The sequence below is a fragment of the Sturnira hondurensis genome, unplaced genomic scaffold, assembly GCF_014824575.4.
Source record: "Sturnira hondurensis isolate 20B ecotype Veracruz unplaced genomic scaffold, ASM1482457v3 Scaffold0022201, whole genome shotgun sequence".
NCBI classification, from domain to species: domain Eukaryota; kingdom Metazoa; phylum Chordata; class Mammalia; order Chiroptera; family Phyllostomidae; genus Sturnira; species Sturnira hondurensis.
This window is the reverse complement of record NW_028094832.1, coordinates 3,623,068-3,649,937: the sequence shown is the minus strand read 5'-3', so window position 1 is coordinate 3,649,937 and position 26,870 is coordinate 3,623,068.

The following is a 26,870-nucleotide window of genomic DNA, read 5'->3' as shown; positions in this document are numbered from 1 at the left end:
AAATTTTTCTTCTTACAGCAGACTTATTATGAGAATGAGACTTGCACACTATTTGACACATACTAGATATTCTTTATTGTGTCATTAATCCAATGCAAGGAAAGCAAAACTACGTTTGTGTGCCTGCTTCCAGTATCCAGTTTTTCTGTGTCAGAGCCCCGATGCTCCTGGATCAGAATTCCACAGCTGCGTAATGTCCATTCAGTTTTTCTGTAGGCAATACTGACGACAACGAGGAAGGTAGGGGTTTCTCTTTCAAACCACATTTTTACGCCCTTGAACAAAACTGGAAAAGCTAAAGCGCACCGGCTGCTTAATCCGACCCCTGTTTTCCACTGACATGCAGCTGAGTTAACACCTTCAGCAAGCACTCCAGCCCCCTCCCCTTCAGTGGCCCCAAATCTGTTTCATTCTGTGAAGAAGGCAGATAGTCTTCTTGATCCTAATTACCTGGATTAATGTTGGAAAACCTGTTCAGGCTGGTGTCCTAGGGAAATTGAAAAAGTTCCCTTTACATTTGAAATGACTTAAACAGTGAGGACAGAACAAAAGACTCATCTATTTGATAATCATCTCATCTTCTAGTCACTCAGAGTCCAATTAAATAAATGACTACCTGATCTTTTGTCAATTGTCAGGAGATCTGGCTCTCACTTTTAATCAGCTTGCACATCCTGTGGCCTTTTAAATTCTCTTTTCTCCCTTTTCTTTGTCCATAAATATAATGAGAGTAGGAGTTTAAAAGAGTAGGCTTAGAAATGTGATAAATATGCAGATTTCTCTAAGAATTCCTTATATTCGAAGTCACCTTTTTTCTTTCCTTTGCAGAAATAATTGGGTCACGGATTGAATTTGTCAGAACCACTGAATGATTCCAAATGCCATGGGAGACTTCCATTCAGGAAGACGTTTTTAGGGACTGGTTTTTCTCATGGTCACAGCTATTTCTGTTCTTAAAACATAACTACCATTTCAACAACATAAAGATGCTCTCTCACTGGAAACTGGTTGGAGAAAAGCAGGTGCTTGAAAAAAGAATGGATTGTCTGTCTTTGAAAGACTTAGATGTCTGTCCTCCTCATTTGTGGGGTGTATGGTCCTGTAATGAGTGTTTCTATGCTACTCAGATTGGATGAGATTTGATTCTTTTTCTCAAGAAAAAAAGTCCTTGACTCAAAGAGGAATGCAAGTCAAGGGCACACCGGCAAGACAGAAATGTAAGAAGAGAAGAAATAGGGAGTCAGTGTTATTCACACGGGCTGATCAGGGGCGTTAATCTACACGTGCACGGCAATTGCCCATCGCTCACACCCTTCGGTACAGGCAGCGGTCCCTCGAGGTGCAGAGTCGTGGAAGTCGTTCTGGGCTGGAGTCTTGTGCAACTGAAAAGAAAAGTAGGCCTGTCATCTCTTCTTTATCTTTAACTCAGATGAAAATGGCGGTTTTCAATGAATGTGTGCCAAGGCAGGGGCAGTATAACAAAGAGGAGTGAAAAATAACTTGTAAGATTTTTATTTTTAGCTGTATAACTTACTAGTATCCCACTACCCCTGAAAAATGTTACACAGCAAAATTTAGCAAGACATTTTGATTCCATGGGTGGGTTTGTGGCTGGAAAGGGAGAGTCCCCACAAGAGACCATCGTTTTAGGGACATTTGCTGGATTTAGTGGCCAGGTTTTAAATGAGCACTTTGGGGTGAGAAACAAATACTTGGGCTCCATAGAGTGGGAAATTAACAAAAAACCAGGATCCTAACACTTAGTGAAAAGATAGGCAGGATCCTAGCTAGCACTTAATGCAAAGATAGGCTACGAAAATATATATATATATATACACTTATTAGCAAAAGCTAATTATAAGAAAAACCACCTTGATATTTACTGAAAGAAAAAAATCACCTCAGAATTTATAAACCGGGGCCTGGACTCAGTCTCATTCAGTGTTTGAAAAGAGACTGTTTACCTGTTGAGAATATTTGAAGTGATATTGTGTATTAGCATAGCCCCCAGGGGGTGCTAAGCAGGAGCAAATGCAAATCCTTTCAGCAAGGCCACACCGTCCACACAGGCTGTGGGCAAGTGTCATTGGAAGCAACAAAAAGCAACAAAATCCCTGTCCCCTCTTTCCCCCAGAACTTCAAATAATGGCACATTGAGATTCAAATTTTTAAGGTGTATTGCAAATGGTTACGGAAAGATGAAATAAAAACATAGTGAATTAATAATTTACTATAGGTAGGTTGGGAAAAGAATCAAAAAATAATTTTTGAAAATGAAAAATATCATTGTTGAAATAATAGGTTCAAGAGAAGATTAGACAAAGTAAAAAAAGAATTTGTGAACTCAAAAATCGACATAATAGAAGTTCATCAGAATATAGCAAAAAGAGATAAAAAGATAAAAGATAATATGAAGACTAAAAGATGGAGAACAGAATGAGAAGCTCTTCCATACATAACTTTCATCCAGAAAGAAAACAGGGAAAATGAAAGGCTCTATTCAAAGAGATAATGAATGAGAACTTTTTAGAATTGAAGATATGTAACTGCAAAATAAAGGTAGTCCTAAGTAGGGAGCATTTCTTCTTAAGAAATCCCAGCATACGCACAAGGACCTTACAAGCACCCAGAAAGAAAAGAGAGATTACCTACAACTGATGTCAGGCTCTTCCACGAGATCATAAGGAAAGCCTTCTAAGGACGCACGGATGGGAGAGTATGGTGTGGCAAGATAATTTATTCGTGTGAAAACTGCCCGTGCCCCCTCTCTGTCCATCCTGCCGTGGCAAAAGTCTAACTGTGTTTTCAACAAGACCAAAACAAAAGCCAGTATCCAGAGTTTTTGCTTCACAGTGAAGCTTAGTCTTTCGGACGGAGCCCATGAAGTCTGCCATGGGTCCTGGTAGCTGCTAGACCTGTATGGTCATGTGCTCCCGGAAGGGACAGCCCGTGAATGAATGAGGTGAGTGCATTATGGGGTTGGGAGGGAAGGAGAGAGAGAGAGAGAGAGAGAGAGAGAGAGCGAGAGCTTCTTTGTTCCCTTGGGATTATGTTAGCTTCGGTTTAGGATGGACCAGGTGTTTTTTCAAAATAACCAATGAACTTTCCAAGCTTTTTCAGGCTTTTGATTGGTCTACCCCATAGTTAGATGGACAGTCCTCTTTGGTCAAGCACTTCCCCATATGCCCCCCTCTCCCAAGAATCTGGTGCTGGAGGCGGGAAGGGAGGAGTGCTACTCCCCTTGGGAGGGCAATGCTATATAATCCCCTGGGGGGTGAAGCCGGAGCGAACAGGCTTATGCTCCCCAGTTTATTAAACTGATTGTTTAATTCCTTTTGCTCCCTTTTCTTAGTAATCAGTTAACTACCTACAGTAACATAATGATGCTATCCTTAGATTGACAACAGATGTCTCAACAACAGGAGAAAATAGGGAAAAAATGCTGAGAACATAAAAACAGAATAGGGACCTCAGATAAACTGGTTGTAATGAGTCAGTATTTACAATAATATTTAGTAGCCTAAAACCATCACAGAAAAATGCTTGATTAAGGATTTCATGTGATTTTTTCTTTCTTTTCCGTTAACAGTAAGAATTGTTTCTTTTCTATCAAAGAGACCAAATTCCTTCATTAAACAAATATTTATTGCATGCCTTCTATGTTCCAAGCCCCATTCTAAGTGCTAGAAATAAAGAAGTGAATGAAAGCAGCAAAATGTCTGTTGTCACAGATCTTACATTCACTCAAAAATTCACTCACTAGCTGGCTATCATGTCTGAGATAGCACTTAAAAGTAACCACCATGTTCAAAAGAAAAAAAAAGACAAACTTTGTGAGCCAAGGATATTTTCTTAATTTTCCTGCAATAAAATTAAAAATTTCTCATTTTTGTTTGTTCACTGAAGAACCTATAAAAGTAGCCCTGGCTGGTGTAGCTGAGTGGATTGAGCGTGGGCCTGCAAACCACACAATCATGGTTCGATTCCCAGTCAGGGCACATGTCTGGGTTGCAGGCCAGTTCCCAGCAGGGTACTCACAAGAGGCAACCATACATTGATATTTCTCTCCTTCTCTCCTTCACTTCCCCTCTAAAGATAAATAAATAAAATCTTTAAAAAAAGAACCTATAAAAATAGCAAAGCTCTGTAACCAAGATTCAAAATTTTCACATAACCATCATTAATAGTATTTTTGCTACTTAATTAAAGATATCTGAAAAATATTTCTGCCAAAACACCCCACTGAGAGTTGAGGAACTATCAGATAATTAAATTTAATCCAACAATTAAATCCATTATGTAATTATATCATACCAGATAAATAAATGACCAGGAAATTAAGGAATGAAAACTCTGGAGTTTATTTCCAGTTGGTTTAAAAATATCTGAAGCTCCTTCTGTGTGGGGACTGGGTCACTTTGGTTCGTGTTCCATCCCCAGCACGGGGCACAGTCCCCGACATGAATGAAGTACGTGCGCCCAGTCCCTACTGACTGAGTGATGCTGGGAATCGCTGCAAGTCAGCTCAGCCAGACTGCGCTGTGCATGACCTGTCCAAAAAACCCAAATCCAAATCAAGATCACTTTTCTTCCTGCAATGTGGGAGACTGAAGAAAATGAACTAGAGCGTAGGAAAATACTTTGGGCCCTTTAAATGAAATTCCATATGAATTGAACTGTGGTGATGAGCACAGTTTTAAATTTCATGATCAGCATTAGTTCCTCATGCCATTGTATTACATCCCATCCTAGGCACAGAAAACCCTGTCTTGCCACACTTGTCAACTAGAATCACTTACGGGCAAACCTTCTGTGTGGCAAACCTTAGGATTAGATGGATAGTGCAGTGTGTATAACGCAAAAGAAAATTACACACAATGGCTGTCTGACTCTGATAAAAAATATCCTTACCATTTGCTGATCACGTCCCCTCCTCCTCCTCCTCCTCCTTCTTCTATTTCTTCTTCTTCTTCTTTTTTTTTTTNCCATTGTATTACATCCCATCCCAGGCACAGAAAACCCTGTCTTGCCACACTTGTCACCTAGAATCACTTACGGGCAAACCTTCTGTGTGGCAAACCTTAGGATTAGATGGATAGTGCAGTGTGTATAACGCAAAAGAAAATTACACACAATGGCTGTCTGACTCTGATAAAAAATATCCTTACCATTTGCTGATCACGTCCCCCCCTCCTCCTCCTCCTCCTTCTTCTTCTATTTCTTCTTCTTCTTTTTTTTTTAAGAGGATGAACTCTGGATCAGCATAAAATGAAATAACTTTAAGGCAAAATTGTGCCAGAAAATTCAGTCTGCATATTTCAGCCAGAAATGACCGTATTATAATCCAACTGGAGATCTAATTAATCTCTAAAAGAAAGCCCTGAGGGGCCAAAAGCACATCTTTTAATTTTTTGTTCATAAAAAAATTGTATGGTGCGGTGGGCAACATGAGTAGACCTGATCCATTTCCCTGCTGCAGGGACCATGGTGAGTGCAGGCCCAGACAAGAGACGCGAAGCAGCCGCATGACAACTCGGACTTTGACGGGGCAGATATCGTTGCAGGGCGGGGGCTCGGCACTGAAAAATCTCAGGGTGGAGGAAGAAGGTCTTCAATAAATACCGAGGATCATTGGCAGTTGGCTCTAGCAGGAAATATATTGTAGACAGACATCTTCAGATCTTACACTGATTTGGATTTTAAAAATTGACGCTAGTGATAGTTTCAGTGCAGAAAGTCATGTCCACAAGCCTATGTGTAGGGAAAGGAGGAGGAAATGAGTGACTAAAGTAATTACAACACAAGATGCTAAAGCAGTTACATTGGCCAAATCAAAACAAACAAACAAACAAACAAAAAAGCCAACAAACTAAAACAGGTCATTGGAGCCAATTACCCCGTAATATAACAAGCAGGGGAGAGTAGACACATAGGAGTGAACTCTCAACTACAAACTTTTAAAAAACTCAGTCCATCATAAAGATATTGGGAAAGTAGGAACTTGGAACAAGTGTCAGGGAGTTATTTGTTTGGGGGAAGGTATCTGAACTGGTCTGAGTTCCTCTGAGGACCAGTTTTGTACTGGATTATCATTAATGGCAAGTGCTGAGAAATGGTATCTTAACTTCTCCTGAAAACGCAGAATAATCACATGCACTGTTTCTTCCTTCACCATTATGAGGATAGGAATTTTCCCTTTCCCGAGATAAATATAGCAAACAGAATTAAAATACTTTTCACAACCTCTTATCACTGTCCTATCGTAATGACCGAAGACACATTGTTTTTAATTATTAGCAATCTGGCTAGCACTTCATAACTAAGTCTGCTTGCTAATTGAGATGAAATGTGTTTTGTCATCCACAAATTGAAACAATATTTCTATGCATGCCACAACATTTGTTTCTCTTTATACTGTAATATGAACATATCGTTTGTTTAGCTCCATGTGGTCGTCATACCCTTTTCCAGAGCAATCCTAAAGGAATCAGATATTCTGATACAATGCATTCAATATGTTGAGCTCCACTCATTAATTTTGGAAATGATATGGTTGTGCTCATTAATGAAAGTTTTCACCACTCCCCACGATTTCAAGACGGGATTGAGGAAAAATGGCATTACATGAATCCACACCGGGAAAATGTGACTAATGCTCATGTTCTTTTGTGGTGGAGGAGCAATTCTTCAAGGGCAAATCAAATAGTTTCTGTTCTATATGCATACGTTGGAGAGAAGCAGCTTATTAAAAGGACAGGAGAAAAAAAGAGCAGGGTAACTATTGCAGAACTTCAATTTAGAATTTTTGAATTCTTTTTATTCAGCTTATTGTTCATGGTGGGGCATCAGAAAGTCACAAAAATCGATGTGAGGGGGTTTTAGAAGATGTGGGACAGCACAGAGGCTCCGTTGGCTGTCTTACTGCCTAGCTACTCCAGGCTGTGCAGCAGGTTAATCAGCACATATTTCTTGGATTTAGATTTACTTTGGGTTGGGGTACCTTCTTTAAAGGACCATGGAGATGGCCAGATAATTGGTCTCCGTGTCACCTCTTGACCAAAGTAAATCTATTTTTATTTTATTTCAATGAATATATAAAAAAATGCAGCCCTGGCTGGTGTAGCTCAGTGGATTGAGCACGGGCCTGCAAACCAGAGGATCGCGGTTCAATTCCCAGTCAGGGCTCATACCTGGGTTGCAGGCCAATTCCCGGCAGTGGACACACGATACATTGTATGTCCTCGGCAGAGGCAACCATACATTGATGAAAAAATGCAGAGGGGTGCCCTAGGTTTCATGTTAGTATTCCTATATGCTGACAGAGCATGCAAAAGGAATATTCTGAGAGAGATGAGAAAAGCCACTGGTGAAAAAGTTTCAGATGAATGGCGAACCTTTTCTTGCTTTCCTTATACATACAGTTTTTCACGGCCAAATCCACAGCACTGCGAGTCAGGCTCTTTAGTTTCTGGCACTTCCTGCAAAGAGAGTCCATTGGCCACACCTGGGGAAAGAATTACACTGACAGAGCGTTGCCAGCGGTGCTCTGAGCAGTTTCATCTGCCATTTGTCTTGGCATCATCTTACTCCATAAAGCTGGTGGCCTTTAATGCAGCTAGGTGACTGTCATTAATAGAGTAATTTTCTTTGCTGTACAGATTATTATTGTTTATATCATTCAAATGTGCTTGTCTTAGGTTTAAGGAATAAAAATTTGGGTTTGATCAATAAAACTGAGAACTCACTGGGTACCAACAGTAAAACTCACAGTTTTACCATGTTTTATTAAATGTCATGCTTAAAATTGTTAAAATTTTAAAATTGTTAAAATTTTAAAATTGTTAAAATTTTCCCTTTTAATATTCATAATAACCCATCTGTGATGTAGGTATTGCAGTGGAGTAAAAAAATTGCTTGGTGTTTCATTTCCAGAATCAGCATATCAGAAAAATACTGTATTTACTCAAAACTATGTGAGGAAAATGGGTTGAAATATTCATCACATATAAAAAACTTGATTTTGTGTATATAGTCATATGTAGTTATATGACTATCACCAGTATAAAATCCATACGGTATGATTATATATAATAAAGTACATAGACATAAAATATAGTTTTATAAGGCCCTGGCTGGTATAGCTCAGTGGATTGAGCGCGGGCCTGCGAACCACACAATCACGGTTCGATTCCCAGTCAGGGCACATGCCTGGGTTGCAGACCAGTTCTCAGCAGGGGACACATGAGAGGCAACCATACATTGATATTTCTCTCCCTCCCTCCTTCCCTTCCCCTCTAAAGATAAATAAATTAAATATTTAGACAAAATTATCAAATTAGTAAAATGAGTCTGATTGCTGATAAATGTTTCATGTGCTCACTGACCATTGAATTCTGAATTATTTTGAAAAAGAGCTTGAACTTTATTTCTAAAGTGAAAATTAAACCTTGGAATGTGTTAAAAAATATATATAGTTTTATAGCATTTTTATTTATGTAAAAGGAAGCCATATGGTTGAATATCCAGAGTTAATGTAATATTATTTCTGCTTTACAAATAAGGTAATTAAAACTCAGATTATGTATGCCCCAAGTCATATATTTTAAGAAGCAAAATTAAATTTTATATTAATATATTCTGAATACAAAGCTGGTGTCAGTTGCTGCTAGTTACAAGACTTTAGGGCGTGTAACTAGCACTGATATATGTTGACTGGTGATTGTGAATTATTTCTTCCATGTACTTGCTGCTTCTGACAATTGTGTCCATTTGAACACACACCACCTCTCAGTTCATGTCTTCTCACTTTTGTCAGGGCAAATTTAAATAACATGGGATGTAATTGGGGTTAAGAAAACTTATCTACTGCTCATGCTGATTATCTTTCAATGGGTATAGACTAGCTTGTTCCAGAAGGATTTGAGTCATCAAGCCTACAGGAAGACATGTCCACTACTCAAGAAAAGTCTGTGAAACAGACATTAACCATAAGCATGACATTTCATAAAACATGCTCCATTGCTATCGACCAAAGAACGCCAGAAACACACCTGCATACAACAAAGCTAAATCATTTGTGTTATTTTTGGTACATACCAAGGTAACTGCAGAGTGTTTCAAGAAAGAGGGAGTTAGGCAATGGTACCTGCAGGCTGAAGTTTGTCACCAGCTAGGCTCCTCAGGAACTGGCCGGGACTTGTAACCTAAGGAGATTTTCAAACAGTCAGAGGCTTATGAATCCAGGCGAAGTTAGGTCAGTTCAACTGGGGTTTTATCTTGGACCAGGTGGGTCTGAATGAGGTAGGAGATTTGAGCTTAGCTAATGGGCTTGCGTATCCTGGTTTGGTATAGTTCACCTGCACTCACTTTTGTGAGTGAGAGGATGGCTTTGCAAGGTGTTGCTGTTTCAGTTCTCAACGCAGAAATCATTTCATTGTTGTCATCCTCAATCTGCAGAGATAAAACTTGTGATTCCTCCCTTTTACCCTCTATGAGTTGGTTTTCCCATGCAGTCTTCAAATATTTATTTTATTTTTTAAATCATTTTTATTGCTATTCTATTACAGTTTTCCCAGTTTTCCCCCTTTGCCCTTCTCCCCCATTCCCACCCCCAGTCAGTTTCCACACTTCTTTCCATGTCTGTGGGTCATTCATACATGGTCTTTGACTGGTCTCTTTGGCTTTTTTCCATCATTATTCCCCCCTCTCTCTCTCCTGTGGTCACTGTCAGCCTGCTCCATGTTTCCGTGCCTATGGTTCTATTTTGTTCATTAGTTTATTTTGTTCATTAGACTCCTCTTATAGGTGAGATCATATGGTATTTGTCTTTCACTGACTGGCTTATTTCACTCAGCATAATATTCTCCAGGTCCATCCATGCTGTCAAAAAAAAGGAGCAGTTCCTTCTGTCTTTCTCCTGCAAAGTGTTCCACAGTTGTAAATGTACCACAGTTTTTTGACCCACTCATTTACTGATGGGCAATTTAGGCTGTTGCCAGCACTTGGCTTTTCTAAATAGCACTGCTATGATCATTGGAGTACGTAGGTTCTTGTGAATTGGTGTTTCAGGATTCTTAGGATATAATCCCAGCAGTGGAATCGCTGAGTCAAAAAGCAGGTGCATTTTTAGTTTTTTGAGGAAATTCCATACCGTTTTCCACAGTGGCTGCACCAGTCTGCATTCCCACCAACAATACATCAGGGTTCCCTTTTCTCCCCATCCTCACCAGCACTTGTTTGTTGATTTAGCAATGATGGCCATGCTGACCGGTGTGAGGTGATATCTCATTGTGGTTTTACTGTGTCTCTCTCTGATGGCTGGTGATGTTGAATGTCTTTTCATATGTCTGTGGGCCCTCTGTATGTCCTCCTGGGAGAGGTGTCTATTCAGAGCCTCTGCCCATTTTTTATATTGGCTTGTTTGACTTCCTGGTGTTGAGTTGTATGAGTTCTTTCTATATTTTGGAGATCAAACCCTTGTTAAATGTATCATTGACCAATAAGTTCTCCCATACTGTAGGTTCCCTTTTCATTTTGATGATGGTTTCTTTAGCTGTGCAGAAAGTTTTAAGTTTGATATAGTTCCATTTGTTTATTTTTCCTTTATTTCCCTTGCCCTAGGAGATATATCAGGAAGAAATATTGCTATGTGGGACATCTGACATTTTCCTGCCTATGGTTTCCCCTAAGACTTTTATGGTGTCATGATTTACGTTTAAGTCTTTTATCCATTTTAATTTTGTTCTGGTGCATGGTATGAGTTGGTGGTCTAGTTTCATTTTCCTGCATGCACCAATCCAGTTCTCCCAACACCATATTTTGAAGAGAGGGGGAGAAATAAAATTTCTCTTCTGTTTTTAAACTTATAAATACCACCAGAAAACAAATATTTAATAAAAGGAAAAATATAGCCTTCATCCCACCAGCCTAAGGAATCCCACATTTTAAATCATCAGACAAATCATTTTTGTGTTTCTTTCAGTCCCAACTCATATGAAGACACCTTTTCCTATATTGTAATCATAATGCTGATATCATTTTACATTCTACTTTCTTCCCTTAATATTATGCCATAAATACTTTCTATATTTGTTACATAGTTTCCAAATTATTTTAAAGGCTGTATAGCAGTTCTTCTAGTAGCAGTATCATAATTCATTTAATTATTCTCTTATTTTTGGATGTAAAGGGGTTTTTGCTATTATAAATAATTCTTTAGTTAATGAAAGTTTTTTTTTGCTTCTTCTGAATTATTTCCTTAAGATAAATTTCCAGCAGTGGAATAACTGGGTCAAAGACTGTGAACCTTCTTAGTCTCTTAAAATGTTTTTCCAAAATGCTTTCTGCAAGGGACATAACAATTTTCGCTGGGTGGCAAATGTTATTGATTATCAAATTAAGGGAAGTGAGCGAAAGCTAAACATTGTTTAGAATGTATGTGACCCAGCTTCTTAAACCCACATGCAGAAAGGGAAAATGCAATTGGAGAGTATAAAACACATAAAAACAATATTAGAAGGTTTTATTTTTAACAGAACATGATTGTTTAAGTAAATCTTGTTTACTGTGGAGTTTAAAAAAAATGACTGTGACTGGGAAACCAGAAGTAGCTTCCCTGGCTTTCTCTGATGTTCTCATTTCCCCAAAGTCTGCCTCTTATTTGGCAAATGGAGCAAATTCTCCAGTACTTTTTTAATGATGAAAATTCATACCAAGTACTTATTATTTGGTTTCAGATTTGGCTCAGAAATTTGCTGTTGATGGCTCTATGGTGTCTGTTGGCTACTGGTAAGGAGAAAAGGTAGAGAAACTTTATTTATTTTTAACTAGACTGTTGTTTTGATTTAATTCAAATGACTTTCAAATATGTGGTTTTGTCCCAGTTAATAAGTTCGATCTAGACATATGAGTGTCACATCGTGTTTTCCCACCCAAATCACCCCCATGTGGCTTTTTGGGGTTCACTTCTAACTATAGGCAGTTTCTGGGATAGAACGCTTAATGGAGAAGAACTTGGATGATCCCCACTAGGACCATGGTGATTGGTCCCCTTTGACTCAGCAAAGTAGAACATGCTTCACGTGTTGCTATCTTGGTGAGAAATTTTAGACAGAGCTGGCTATTTAATAATTATGACAGTATTATTTTTCAGAGATGACCTGCTCTCCTCACAGTGGTCTGACTAAAGAAGGCAGGAGAACAGCACAATGTTTGTAAAGGGCCACACAGTTAATATTTTCAGTTCTGTGGAACTCTTGATCACGAGGATTTAATTATTCCCTGATTAAAACAGAGCAGCTACAGAGAATATCTAAATGGATGGGTATGACTGTGTTCCAATAAAAGTATATTTACAGAAACAACACAGAGGTTCCTTTGGCCAGCTGGTGGTCCTGTGCTGACCCCTGACTTCAGGAATCTGACTTCAGATGACCTCTGGTAGTAATACAATTTGGATTCAGAGATCTTTGAACACTAATAGGATTATCAACTCTACAAAGAAAAAAATATAATATGAAAAATAAAACTTGGCTTAAAATGAACTCTGACTATGACTTTAAAAGAAATGAAAATTGTGTATGAGATAATTCAGAAGCAATAAGAAAGGACACCAATACTAACAAATAAACTTGGAAGAGCTATCCAGAAATTAAAAGGGCTTTGGAAAACAGGTGTCATTAACATGTTCCAACCAAAAAGGTCCAACCCATCCTAGGACGGGGGTCAAAGGGGCAGAGCAGTCTCAGGGACAACACCTATGCCCTAGCCTTCATGTAGTAATAGGATTCCTTCCCTAAGACTCTGGGTCAGCCTAAGGACAGAGGTATTGATCTTGGGCAATGCCTAGAGTGAACCAGCATCGTTATAACACCATACACTGCAGTACACCATACACTGTCCCCATTGCAATGGGACAACCCTGGGAAGCTGTGTTAAAGGCTGAGTCTCTGGAATAAAGAGGAATGGGCTTCGGGTGGGAGGCATTCCGAGTCTTGTGTTGCTACCAATCAGTGGAAGTCTCAGCAACAGCTAGAAGTGCTGGCTGGCCCTTCAGTTCATTGTGACGTAGATGAACACCAGTTTTCAGTTTTTACTTCAAGTTTAGTCACTGGGCTCTCTTTAGTCGCATGTACTTAGTATTCTGAGTTGGAATATGCTTTGTTATCCTGCTTGTAGTAAATATAACCCACATAATACTAGCTAACATTTATTGCGTATACATAGAGGTCCATGTGGTCCTGAAAATATATGTTTCAGTTCTCACAGTAAGATCATTAAGTGGGCAATGTTATTATTCATATTTTCCAATTGAGGAAACAAAGGCACAAAGGGTTTAGAGAGCTGCCCTGGATTATACACTGACCATGGGCTGTTGTTATACATCCAATTTTCTTGACTGCAAGGCTCTGAAACATAACCCTGTACTGCCTCTTTTTGGTTAGGGAGGCGACTAAACATTTTTCTTCTTTTTTTCCCATTACTCCAAGTACGCAAGTGGGCAATGTGAAAAACAGAGCCCTTCCTGTTGGAGATGTCTGGTCACCTTTAAAACAGCGCGTCAGAAACCCGAGAAGTCAAACCTCCCTGCGCACACAGGAAGGGGCGTGCAGCCGCCCTTCTGCCGACTGACCGCTGAGCAAGGTGCAGCCTCAGAGGCGGAGGAAGCACCCTCAGTGGCAGAAGCCCCGGAGCAGCGGAAAACAGGATGGATCCCGCAGAGGACAATGGTTTTGCTTGCTCTTTCTGCAATGCGATGCTGTACATACTTCTCCTCAGTCTGGGCAGCATCCTGTGGCTCCACCTTCTGCCATTAGACCCCTCAATAGCTGATTTTCTTCTCCTTCTTAGAATCATCTTGATTCTCACTCCCTTCAGCTGTGCCTTGGTGTCCGTCCTTGGTACCCTGGTGGCTTGATCACAGCTAGAGATATCAACTTTTCTTTAAATTGAAGTGACTTCTCTCCACATTTCAGAGATTGAAGGGACCATGGAGGTGGGGAACGGGTGAATGAAGATGCAAACATGCCTTCTCCTCTGTGTTTGATGGGAACTTGCCTCTCTGCAGTCCTGGTGCCCAGGCTCTGAAATTCCACGAGTGACCAACATATCAAAATATTCAGGTGTCATTATAGCTTGGCCAGGTTTTAAATTTTTTTCTAATAAGGATACTAACTGCCGCCCCCCCGTGCCAGACAACAAATATTTAGCACCGTGACCATGATTATTTCGTAAAAGAACATATTTGACACCAGAAGCAGGCCATAATCTTAGAAAAAGGAGCAGGGTTTTAAATTGAATTCATTTTGTTTTATAAAAAAACTCACTACATTGTCCTTCTATTTTTCATTTTGCCTGTGACAGCTTATAACTTAATTTTCAGCTGGCCCAAGTCCAAGGCCTGGTGTTTGGGAAGTGCTGGTGTAATGAAAAGAATGTTATCTTTGGAGTCGGACAGATCTGGCTTCAAATCCTGGCTTCAAATCCTTGACCTTGAGCAAGGTGTCGGATGGTCTGCAGCTCTCCAACTTGGAAGAACTGGGAGGGCTCCAGGATATAGCCGTGTGTGCACCTGCTGAGAGCCCGATCCTCATTCATGTCCTCTCACTGCCTTTCTTTTCTCCTTTATGTATCACAGCCATTGAATAACAGGGAACAAGCAACCTTACATCAAAGCTATTTTTAATGGTTTTGTTTTTATGATATACCTGTTGTTTGAGTTGTAGATTTTTCATAAATTCACAAATAGCAATTAGTAAAGGCAACTAGGGTGATTTCTGAGTTGTGCCCTATACTGTTTTGCACAGTCGATCCATAAACCAAAACTAAAACAAAATGAACAATAAAATAAAATAAAACAAAATAAAACAAAGCATGCGGGATAAATCCAGTCCACTTTTCAAACTCTGGGCTAACCCAATGTTGTTAGTGTGAAGGCTACCTGTGTGTACTTCTGAAAAAGGCTAGCTATTGAATTTACTTGGCATCTGTCTTTGAACTTTTTTTCTAATTTTCTCCTTGTGACTATATTAGTTCCCTAGGGCTAATGCCACAAACTGTGTGGCTTACAACAACAGGAGTTTATTTACTCATAGTTCTGGAAGCTAAAGTCTGACATCAAGGTGTTGGCCAGGCCTTACTGGCTCAGAAGTCCCAGAGAAGAATCCTCCCTTTTATCTTCCTAGCTTCTGCTGCTCTCTGGTCATCCTGTGATTCCTTGATTTGTATTCCTACATTCTCTGCCTGTCTCCATGTGGCCATCTCTCCCACGTCTGTGCCAAATTCCTTCCTAATAGAAAACTAGTCACTGTATTAAGGTTCATGCTTATCTAGTGTGACCTCACCTGAACTTGATTATATCTGCAAAGAGCCCATTTCCTAATCAGGTAACAGTCAAAGGTACTAGGTAGATGTGAATTTGAAGGGGGGAAGCGAGTGGTGGTGGCAGTTCTATGTGTCACTATTTAATCCAGTTTAAAGCATAAAGAAGCTTTTACCGCTGAAGGGTAGCAAAATATACCACCCCAAAATGCGCCACATCGGCATAAGAATTATTTTGAGCTGAAGACAATAGAGAAGAACAAGAAATGAGGAAATTTCCTTGCCCTTCCCCTAGTTGCCTAAATAAAATTTGCAGGATATCAATGTGTCCCTCTTCTCTCTACCCAGGAGGACAAAAGTTAACCACCAGAAATGATGTTAGAACCTATCACTTGGAGATGGCCCCAGAAGGATCTTCATAATAAACGTCGGTAAGTAGCCTTCATCTACTATTACTTTCCTCCTATATAGTTACCTTCCCACGGTTTGCCCGTCTGCAAGGCCAGAAACTGCTTTCCCTTCGTGTGGTCATTTCTCCACAAATTCCTTAGTGTTTTCTTTCTTTCTATCTTTTTTTTTACAATACACAAACTGAAGTTTTAAACCTTCACTTTGTTACCCAGTTTTTTTCCAGCGATCTCCTATGTGTCCATGAGATATACATGCTAGTAAACTTCTCTTTGCTTTTCTCCTGTTAATCTTTTACTACAGGACACTCAGCCAAGAACTCAGAACTGTAAGAAAAATTATTTTTCTTCTTCTATGCCCCATATCTTTTTAGTTTCTGTAGCTATTGCTATAGCTCCAATACTTGGAAATACCCCTAGTGGTGCCAGGTATGAAAATTACCTGTTTTTTAAGGGGACTCTGAATTAAAACCCCAAATCTCTTGATCCCTTTGACTATTCCTTCCTTCAAAGTGCTACCAAGCTTCTCAAGTTTTGCTCAGGGAAAATGGCTTTTTGCTCCACACAACTCAGCTAAAAACAGAGACAGATTACAACAATCCCAAGAGCCTGCCTCCCTCGTGTGAATCCCTCAATAGTGTTCTTTTTCAATCAGGATGAATCATTTTTCCTTCTCTTACTACTACTTCCTCAGATCCTCACCCTTTGAAGCCTGAAACTGGTGTAAATACTCATTCAAAATAAACATATATATCAGTGGGGGGTGAGGGGAAGAACGAGGGGAAAAGGTACAGGGAATAAGAAGCGTAATTGGTAGGTACAATATAGACACAGGGAGGTTAAGAATAGTATAAGAAGCTCTGGCTGGTGTAGCTCAGTGGATTGAATGTGGGCCTGCGAACCACATGATCGCAGTTCGATTCCCAGTCAGGGCACATGCCTGAGTTGCAGACCAGTTTCCAGCAGGGGACTCATGAGAGGTAACCATACATTGATATTTCTCTCCTTCCCTTCCCCTCTAAAGATAAATAAATAAAATCTTTTTAAAAAGTGGCACTGCAGAAAGAAAAAAAAGAATAGTATAGGAAATGGAGAAGCCAAAGACCTTATATGTACAGCACATGGACATGAACTAAGGTATGTGGGGGGGATGGTGGAGTATGAGGAGGTGCAGGGTGGAGGGGGATAAAAGGGAGAAAAATGGGACAACTGTAATAGCATAATCAATAAAATATACTTTGAAAAAAAAGAAATGAACATAGAACTTATTTCTTTGCTAGCCTCTCCTGGCTCACTCCCAACTTCTTAACTTGGCCTCTCACATACACCATAGACACAGATTTACTTTCTTTTTTAAGAGCCCATAATTATTTTTGAGGAGAGGTTAAAAACCTATTAAATTCTGTCTTTCTCTTAGGTATGTGCATGTATGTGTGTGTGGTGGGAGTGTGTATGTGTACAGGTGTATGTGAAAACCTAGAGAATTAGACTAATGTCCTACAACATCCTATCTCCCTCAGGAACCTATGAGAGTAATTTAAAGTTTCTACTTATCCCTGAATTTCAGAAGTTTCCAACACTGCTCACCCTTTAGGGGTGAGTGATTGAAAAGACAGTCATGCCAGTGATCCCATGGGACACTCACATCAAAGACTGTCCCTTTTGCCTGATACAGTAATATTTTGCCAGGTCATGTATCTTTTTATCTCCACATGGTGCCAGGTAGCTTCACTCTGACTAAGTGACTTCCTTTGGGACTATCGCATACCAGGCCCACAGTGGGGAAGCCAAAGACCTTATACGTGCAACCCAGGGACATGAACTGTTTTCTGCTGTGGTTTTCGTGTGAGCCACAGTGAAGCAATGTGACCTGAAGATATGCTTCCTATGACCTTGTGGAAAAAACTTCATTGTATTTCTTCTCGCACGAACACTTCCCTTAGCTTTCACTGCTTAAAGAGGGTTTACTGCTGTTTGGGTCCTTTGTTTCCCTCCCTACCTCTTCTTCTTCATCTCAGATAGTTATCAAGCTCCTGTTCCTGACCAGGGCCAGGGTTAGAACCCAGTGAGAAAAATTACAACAAGACACAGGATTTTCCCTGAGAGGATGGAGATACAGCTGGTCCTCAAATAATGTTGTTTCTCTCCACCTCATTTCATGGTAAGGTGGATGTGATGCCTTAGGAACTTAACTTGTGTTTCTATCAGTTAGCTTGCGGTAAAACGAGTTTTCTTATATGCCATTTTGCTTAAAGTCACAGAACCTACCAGTTATGTTAAGTGAAGACTTTCTGTACAAACAAAGGATAGACCATATGTAACAATAGAACTCTGACCCACAAACCTTGTAGCAACCAGCCTAGAAAATCCACCTACAACCAGGCAGGATAGAGCCAAGAATGGTCGGGACTGTGTCTCTGGGTGCCATCTTCCTTACTTTTTGTTCTTGCTCCCAACTCAAGACCAACCAGAGAAAGCCAGCCATGCTTCCCAAACCCATCACGTGAGGTTCCTTACTTTTCGTTAGCCCACTTCCTGCATCCTTATCAACAAAGCCTCCGATCTGAGCACACTTAAAGCCTTATGACCTGTACAGTATGACGTTCCCCACTCTTGGGCATGCTTTTGAGTCTCTCACAAACACATGTGACGGTGGCTGACTTCCTCGCTCGGAATAAGTAGCACAAATTCGTTCTCATCTGGATGTTTTTGTTTATTTCTAATTTTCCTGGGGGTTCCCCTGAGATCCACTCTGCACTGCCCATCTCTGGACACCAGTTGTTGACCTGGTGTGATACTCACGGAGGCCCCTGTGCTTTTCTGCTTGAGGTTTGTTGAGTTCATGCCAGCGTGGTAAGTTAGCACCGAATCTAAGCTTGGCTCTTCTTACATTGATACCTGGGTTTTGTTATTAGTTCTCTCTCGTTTGGCATCCTTAGTGGACTCAAACCATTCGTTTTTATCCATTTTTCTCTCTTTTGTGCTTCTGTTTTGTGACATCTGCCTATAAGTGTTGTTTGTGATAAGAAAAAAAGTCATCAAATAAAAAATAGGCATAGACTTACAGAATGTTGTTGTTCACAAGTCAGCTTTACAGACCGGAGAGTTTATGGCTCTCGCTGGGCCAGTATCCATTTGGAAAATACTGTGCATGTCAGCAGTAAAACTGGATATGGTTCTGCTTCCATCTTTAATTTTTGATCTGAGATCTTGGCTTTGAGAGTTTTCAGTTTTCTGCCTGTTGGTGGGTGAGGACTGTCAGCTCTGTGTTTGGAGGCAGGGGGTGCCTAACCAGCACTTTCAAGCAACCATTGCTAACTCTGATCAGGATGTCTAAGCCTAAATCTTTTTAGTCTTGGAAAATTTTCTACTTTTCACATGTGCTCTCTTAATTTTTTTTTGCCTGTCTCTCCAATAGCATAACTTGATAGAGGATGCTTTGGCCTTCAAGGGCCACTCTGGGGAACACAGAGTTTAACGTAATTGCTCATTTGAGATATGCTTTGGAAAGAAAGGGAATAATAGACAGCATTTGTTGATTGGTAATAGAGGCTCCTAAACAAAATGCTCATCAAAATTTCCTTCACTAAAAGATTCTTTGCCCAAAGCTGCTAAGCAATTTGAGAAAGTTACGCAATGAAAAATTACACTCATTTCCAGGTAAATCTCCCCATCCTTGACTTCCAGTTGCCTCCCTATATCCAACTCTTCTTTTTCTCCTTTGCTCTTCTGATCTCTGCTTCTGCACCTCCATTTATTCCTTTCTTTCTTTTCTCTTGTCCAGATCACTTATTTTATCCCATCAGTTGTCGTATAAATCTAAAATTCCAGTTTCCTCTAAAGATTCATTCCTCCCATAAGTCAAATACATAGGCAACAAAAGAATTTAAATCTTGGAACCAAGGTAAATTAAGAACTATAACTGAAGATTTTGCTAAACCCGGGGTATACAAACAAATATTCATAGAAGAATTTAGAATTCTTTGGGGCACACGAGAACCAGGGTTGTCTCATTTATATTAAGTTGTACATATGATGGTTGGAGCCTCAGATGCTTCATTCTGAATGGCAGATGCTAATTGGACTTTTCGTACAGTTGCAAACAATTGCTTGATTTTGTATTTCTAACTTGTGGCATATTGGCTTTTATGTCAGTGACCAAGGCTCAGAACAACTATATGAGAGATAGTATAAAAGAGCTACACTGTCCTTACCAACTACTATATACTGGAAAGATTAAAAAAACCAAAGGCTCCCTTAAATTTAGAAAAATCTCCGGAAACCATTGAGCTTCCTTGGTCAAAGAGACTTAGAATAGTTCTAATGGTTATATGTTTCACTCTGTCAGGAACACACTAGTAACTGGAAGCTTCATGAATTTAGTGAGCTCATCACTGATACAAAACTCTTCTCTGCAACATGCAGATACAACAAAATATTATAAGGGACTCGTATATTGTGCACATTCATGTCACCAACTGGTTAAAGTCTCCTTCCTAAACAGCCTCTTTATGATATTCAACCAGGAGTTTTCATTCACTGGAAGAGACATTAAAGAAAAACTGTTCTTGAACCTCCCTGAAAATGACCTTATGAGGTAGTGTTAAAAACCTATACATCATTGAAACTCTAGGAAGCCAGTCTTTGGGTCCACATTTCACAACTAGAGGCAATTCAGAATCCTGTATGATGGGAAGGTTACTACAATAGAGGACCTCAAACTTAGGATTCTTGGAAGTTTCCTAGAACAATCTATCTTCAGACACTAACCTAGAAACTTTGGAGCAAGCAGATGACCTCAGATGGTGCACATATTTTGTTGAAGGCAGTGGTCCAGAGCACCTGTCTAATTCTTGCTTTGCTTTTGATATCTTGTATACCTTTTCCTTCTCATTTTCTCAAGATCACTGTGGCCTTTTTCCCCCTTCTTCTTAGTAATAGTTGTTATAGAATACACTAAAGCCTTCTTTAGGTTTTCCCAAATACCATCCACCCCCCCTCAAACTTACCAGTTGATAAATATGCCATCTATCACCAAAGCCCCATAATCAAAACCTTTGGAAATTCTGGCCTCATGAAATTAAACCAGAGGGAATTATAGCTGGTGATGTTTCCATTTGTGCCTACATGAACAGATGACCTTAAAAAAATCAACCTGTGACTTTGCTAGTGTCCTTTTTTTCCAGAAAAAGAACCAATTATTATTATCTCTTGATCAGATCCTAAGTAATTCTAAATTTTAACTCAACAACTTACAAAGGGCAAAGGGCCAAATACTTGCCATCTGGAAAAGATGAATATAGGTCTAAATATATATCCCAGATAATGTAGTGCCTTGATTTCAACTGTGTCATAAATGACTCCCTTTTCCCCTGGACCTCCATGTGCCCTACAAAATACTACCTCCTTTGTGGCAAGGACACTGGTCCTGTTTGCCTCACACTGACATCTCATTTACCTTAGAAATTGGTAAATGAATAAATTGTCATAAATCATCAAGCTTGGAGAGGAGACATTATATTGTTATATTTCTATTTTTAATATATATAATTCCATAAATTAGACGTGAGCTCTTAAATGAGGGCATCTACAATTATTCAAATGCTCTACCTGGAAGAATGTCTGACTCTTTATGCAAAAAGAGGAGTATTCACAATGGTAGGAATCAGATAAACAGAAAGACTGTAAGAAACTTACTTTGTCAGAAGTTAATAATATCACTTCTTTCTTAAATGGAAAACATATCAGTTTCAGCTTGTCATGAATAGTGATGCACACTTGTATTGCTGTTTGTAATACCATGATATTGTAATATCATGGTATTAGAATGTATGCAAACCCACCCACTCTGGAATTCAGCATCAGAGCAACAGCTGGACGGGTACCATTCACATATAGGGAGTGGGTGAAGTGACTGGAAACAGGATGAGTACTGGGCAAACCTCCAGAAGCCAGGCAGTGGTATTGTTTCCTCTCCAAGCCCTTCCCCCACACAGAGCCAAAAAGCAGTGAAGCAGGTTTCCCCACCCTGATGGTTAGCTAAGTCTCTGCCCTACACAATTTATCGGTGCCTTTCCTACAATAGGCTATGCTACTCAGATAGGTAGTCAAAGTAGCTCTATCTACATGGAAACAAACACAGGAAGGCTGCCAAATTGAGGAGACAAAGAAATATGGCCCAAATGAAAGAACAGAACAAAACCCCAGAAAAAGAACTAAACAAAATGAAGATAACCAACCTATCAGATACAGTGTTCAAAACACTGGTGTTAGGTTGTTCAAAGAATTCACTGAGTATGATAACAACAAAAGGAAGAAATGAAGGTCACACTAAGTGAAATAGATAAAAACCTACTGGGAAGCAACAGTGAGAGGGAGGAAGCCAGGATTCAAATCAATGAGCTGGAACCTGAGGAAGAAAGAAGCATTCAACCAGAACAGCAAGAAGAATTAACCATTCAAAAAAAGTGAGGATAGACTTCGGGCCAAGATGGAGACACAGGCAAACATACAGCCAAAATAAGGACAAAAACAAATTTAAAAACAAAAAGCAACCAGAAATGACAGAAAATCAAACTGTATGGAAGTCTGGCAACAAAGGAATTGCAGAAACATTCACCCAGACTGGTAGGAGGGGAAGCAGGCAGCTGGGCGGGGAGGACTCATGGCAAGGCCAAAGCTGGTCGACTGGGCAAAGTGGCGGCTGGTGTATCAAGCGGTCCCACATTTGTATGCAGATAAACTGGGAGGAACAACGGGAGAGTAAGACAGACCATACAACCCAGGGTTTCAGTGCGGGGAAATAAAGCCTCAAAACCTCTGACTGAAAAAACCTGGGGGGAGTTCAGAAATGGGAGAAACTCCTAGCCTCACAGGAGAGTTTGTTGGAGAGACCCACAGGGTCCTAGAACATACACAAGCCCACCTACCTGGGAATCAGCACCAGAAGGGCCCAATTTGATTATAGGTAGTGGCAGAAGTGACTGAAAGCTGGCAGAGAGTAGAACAAGGGGCACTGTTCCCTCTCGGACCCCTCCCCCACATACAGCTCCAACAACCCAGCGACATGGTTTGCACTGCCCAGGTGAATACCTAAGGCTCCACCCCTTACTATGTAACGGGCACACCGAAACAAAAAAATATGGCACAAATGAAAGCACAGATCAAAGCTCCAAAAATAGAACTAAGTGATGAAGAGATGACCAACCTATTAGATGCAGGGTTCAAAACACTGGTATTCAGGATGCTCACAGAAATGGTTGAGTATGGTCACAAAATGAAGGAAGAAGTGAAATCTATGCAAAGTGAAATAAAGGAAGATGTACAAGGAACCAAGAGTGACAGGAAGAAAACTGGGACTCAAATAAACCACTTGGACCAGAAGGAAGAAATAAGCATTCAACCAGAACAGAATGAAGAAAGAATAATTCAAAAAAGTTAGGAGAGGCTTAGGAACCTCTAGGACAACATTAAACATTCCAACATCTGAATCAGAGGGGTGCCAGAAAGAGAAGAGAAAGAGCAAGAAATTGAAATCTGATTTGAAAAAGATAATGAAAGAAAACTTCCCTAATTTGGTGAAGGAAATAGACCTACAAGTCCAGGAAGCACAAAGTATCCCCAAAAAGTTGGACCCAAAGAGGATCACACCAAGACACATCACAATTAAAATGCCAAAGGTTAAATATAAAGAAGAATATTAAAAGCAGCAAGAGAAAAGCAGAGAGTTACCTACAAAGGAGCTCTCATGTGACTATCTGCTGATTTCTCAAAAATAAACCTTAGAGGGAGTAAGGGGCTGGAAAAAGTATTCAAAGTCATGAGAGGCAAGGACCTCCATCTGAGATTACTCTATCCAGCAAAGCTATCATTTAGAATGGAAGGGCAGATAAAGTGCTTCCCAGATAAGGTCAAGTTCAAGGAGTTCATCATCACCAAGCCCTTATTATGTGAAATGTTAGAGGAACTTGCCTAAGAAAAAGAAGATGATCAAAAATGTGAACAGTAAAATGACAACAAACTCACAGCTACCAGCAATTGAACCTAAACAAAAATGAAAACAAACTAAGCAAATAACTAGAACAGGAATAGAATCACAGAAATGGAGATCATATGGAGGGTTATCAATGGGGAAGGGGAGAGGGAGAATGGGGGAAAAATGCAGAGACTAAGAAGCATAATTGGTAGATACAAAATAGACAGGGTGATATTAAGGATAGTATAGGAAATGGAGAAGCCAGAGAACTTACATGCATGACCCATGGACATGAACTAAGGAGGAAGATTGTTGTAGGGAAGGGGGGTACCATGCAGAGAAGAGCAAAGGGGAGAAATTGGGACAACTGTGATAGCATAATCAATAAAAAATATTTTTAAATGATTTTTTTCATCCTTATGGGCCTCATGAATTATTGCTCTTCCTCTCCAAGTGCCAACAACAAGCAAAGTGTAGAAATTGGGTGCTTAAAAGTTTCAGTGGCTCAGGAGTTTACACTAAATGTTTTGGCTTCCATGCAAAATAGATATGATGGCTTGGAAATCTTTTATTTGGTGGGGATGCACAGGGCACAAGGAGCCCTTTTAGTAGAATTTCGGTACTAAAATTTTGCTGGTAGTAGAAGTGTAATGCCAATGTCATGAGCATCAGCATAGGATTTATTTTTGCAAAGATGTTTGGTGATGTCAAGAGATGATGGCCTAATGTATCCATCTTCACCTTTTTCACGTGCCTCCCACTGTGCCTGGGCAGTCAGTGTCTGGGCTGGACACACGATGTAAGGACAAGGCTGGCTTAATAATATCATTGTAGTTCCTGAAGCTATTCATGCTCTCCCTCCATGGTCAGCTAGCCCCTTTAATATTACATGCTATTTTTCTTTAGATATCACTGCATTTTTATTCTGATTATAGTTAAAATTTGTGGGCCTAGATGTCAGTCTTTCTAAGACGAGTTTGCTTAAATCTTTTTTAATCCTTTAAACATTGATTTTTTTTTAAAGACAGGGAAGATATTTATTTTATTTCACAGTTTGAAGAGATGCTGCTCTTCAGCCCACAAGAACTGTCAAGAACTCTTACTTTAAAAATAATCCTCTTTATTCTTCACTAATTCACCAGATTCTTGAGTATCAGTTTTATAATTATTCCTTAGTGTAACAGATTAGAGCTGTAATAAAAAGTTTTAAAAATTAACTCATATATTCTAGAGAAGAAATTTGATGTTATTCTCTTATTATTGAATCTCTTGCCTTATTTTTCATATGAAAATTCTCAGTAGAAGACTAGAAAACAATCTTTACTGGAAGTCAAATTGTGTGGGTTTTTTTATCACTTGATAATATAAGATGTTTGATATTTGTGAAAACATCAAGTCACTGTTAGTTTTGCTAATGTGAGAAATTAATTTAAATTTCTAAGCCTGGGGGTTTTTAAAATCTGTAAGTTAAAGATAATAATAACCAACCTAACAACTTCACAGAGTATTTGTGAAAAAAACCTATTTTTCCAAAATACATCAGGGGTAGTAAAGTGCCCCATAGTCATATTCTTTCATTAAAAGTAGTTTTAATAATAATCATTCTTAGAATACTTAATTTTCGTGTAGTACACATGTTCTGTGGTCCTGCCCAGAAATTTTCTCAAAGACTAGAGTACCGAATGTCTCTAAGTCTCCAGCTGTTGCAAGTTGACCCTCAGCCACTAGCCTTCCTTGAGAATGATCTCAATTGACATCACCCTCATTCAAGGTCATATCCCTTTCCAGGGACAGCCCATATCCAATGACTAATCAATATGGTGGTATAAGTGACCCCCTCACCTCAAATTGGAAAATGCTAAAGGGCTATCCAAACTCTAGAACTTCCTTCCAGGTCAGCCTGAGCCTTCATTAGGGCTGCATCCCTGCTCAACTTCCCCCTGGGCCAACCCAAGACCATTCCCCAATAAACATCTTACACACTGATCTTCATGTTAAAAATCTACATTCCATAAAACTCAAAGTGCAAATCTGAGTGCTAGCTAGATCCAAGAAAACAGGTACAAAGGTGGGATTTTAGAGCTGGCTCACCATGGTCTGGTTAGAATGTGGAACTAAGGGTACACGGAAAACAGAAGACCTTAGCACCAACAGTGCAATTACTTAAATGTTCATTAGTGGTGACCTGGGATGCTGTATCTATGAAAGGGCATTGCACCTTTAGTTGATGCCAGGTATCAGGCATTTGGGAATAGTAAGTATAGGGACAATAGAATTGGGCAGCTACTGATAAAATTACACTCCGAAAAAGATAATGAAAGCTGAGAGTGATTCCCTGGCAATAAAAAAACAAGTGTGAAAGCCAGAGGACTTCTTTGGTAGCATATAAAGAAGCTCTCATTTCCTTCAGTGGAAGGGCAGAGAAAGCATGGGTCCAGCTCCAGGATTTAATCTTAAGGAAAATGGGTTTTATAGAAGGTAAAACTCGAAAAGCACCTGGTTTGCCATGCCAAGGTTACAGCCCAGGTTAGAAGAGAATGAGTCCCTAAATGCAGGCTGGAAACCTGAGTCGAGTGTGCCTGTGAACCTTGCATCCCTCAGCCTGCAACTTTTCCTCAGCCTGCGGAAGTAAAAGCTAGCACCTCCCCCCCCCACACACACACCCCGCCTTCGTTTGAAGAGCACTTCAGAGGCCTATTGTAAAACAACATATGCCTCCTTAGGGTCTGCCCCTTCAGGCCACTAAGGCAATAACTAGAGTTAAAGCTGGGGACATCCAAAAAGTTTATAGTCCAAAAAGGACTATATACTCTGAACAAACTATAGGACTTAGGCAATATGGACTGGCAGGAGTTGGAAGTATGCATGCAGGACTGTATTTGAAGTGTGATAGATCAAGAGGTGGGAGAACATAAGTTTGGTAGGAGAGAACTTACCATTAATGAGAGTACTCTCCCAGGACACACAATGTAACACCCTGCCAGCACCTGGGAGATGCTATGAATGTTCTGCTTAGATGGCTCCCAGAAGCATGGAAAAGGCTATGTCCTACACCAGTCAGGTTGAAATGCCAGAATGTCCATAGCAGACAGTGAAAGAAGGAAATGAAAATTCAAGAAACTAGGTTTGTTAGAAAGGATGCAATTTTGGAAATTCCACTAGGTGGCAAT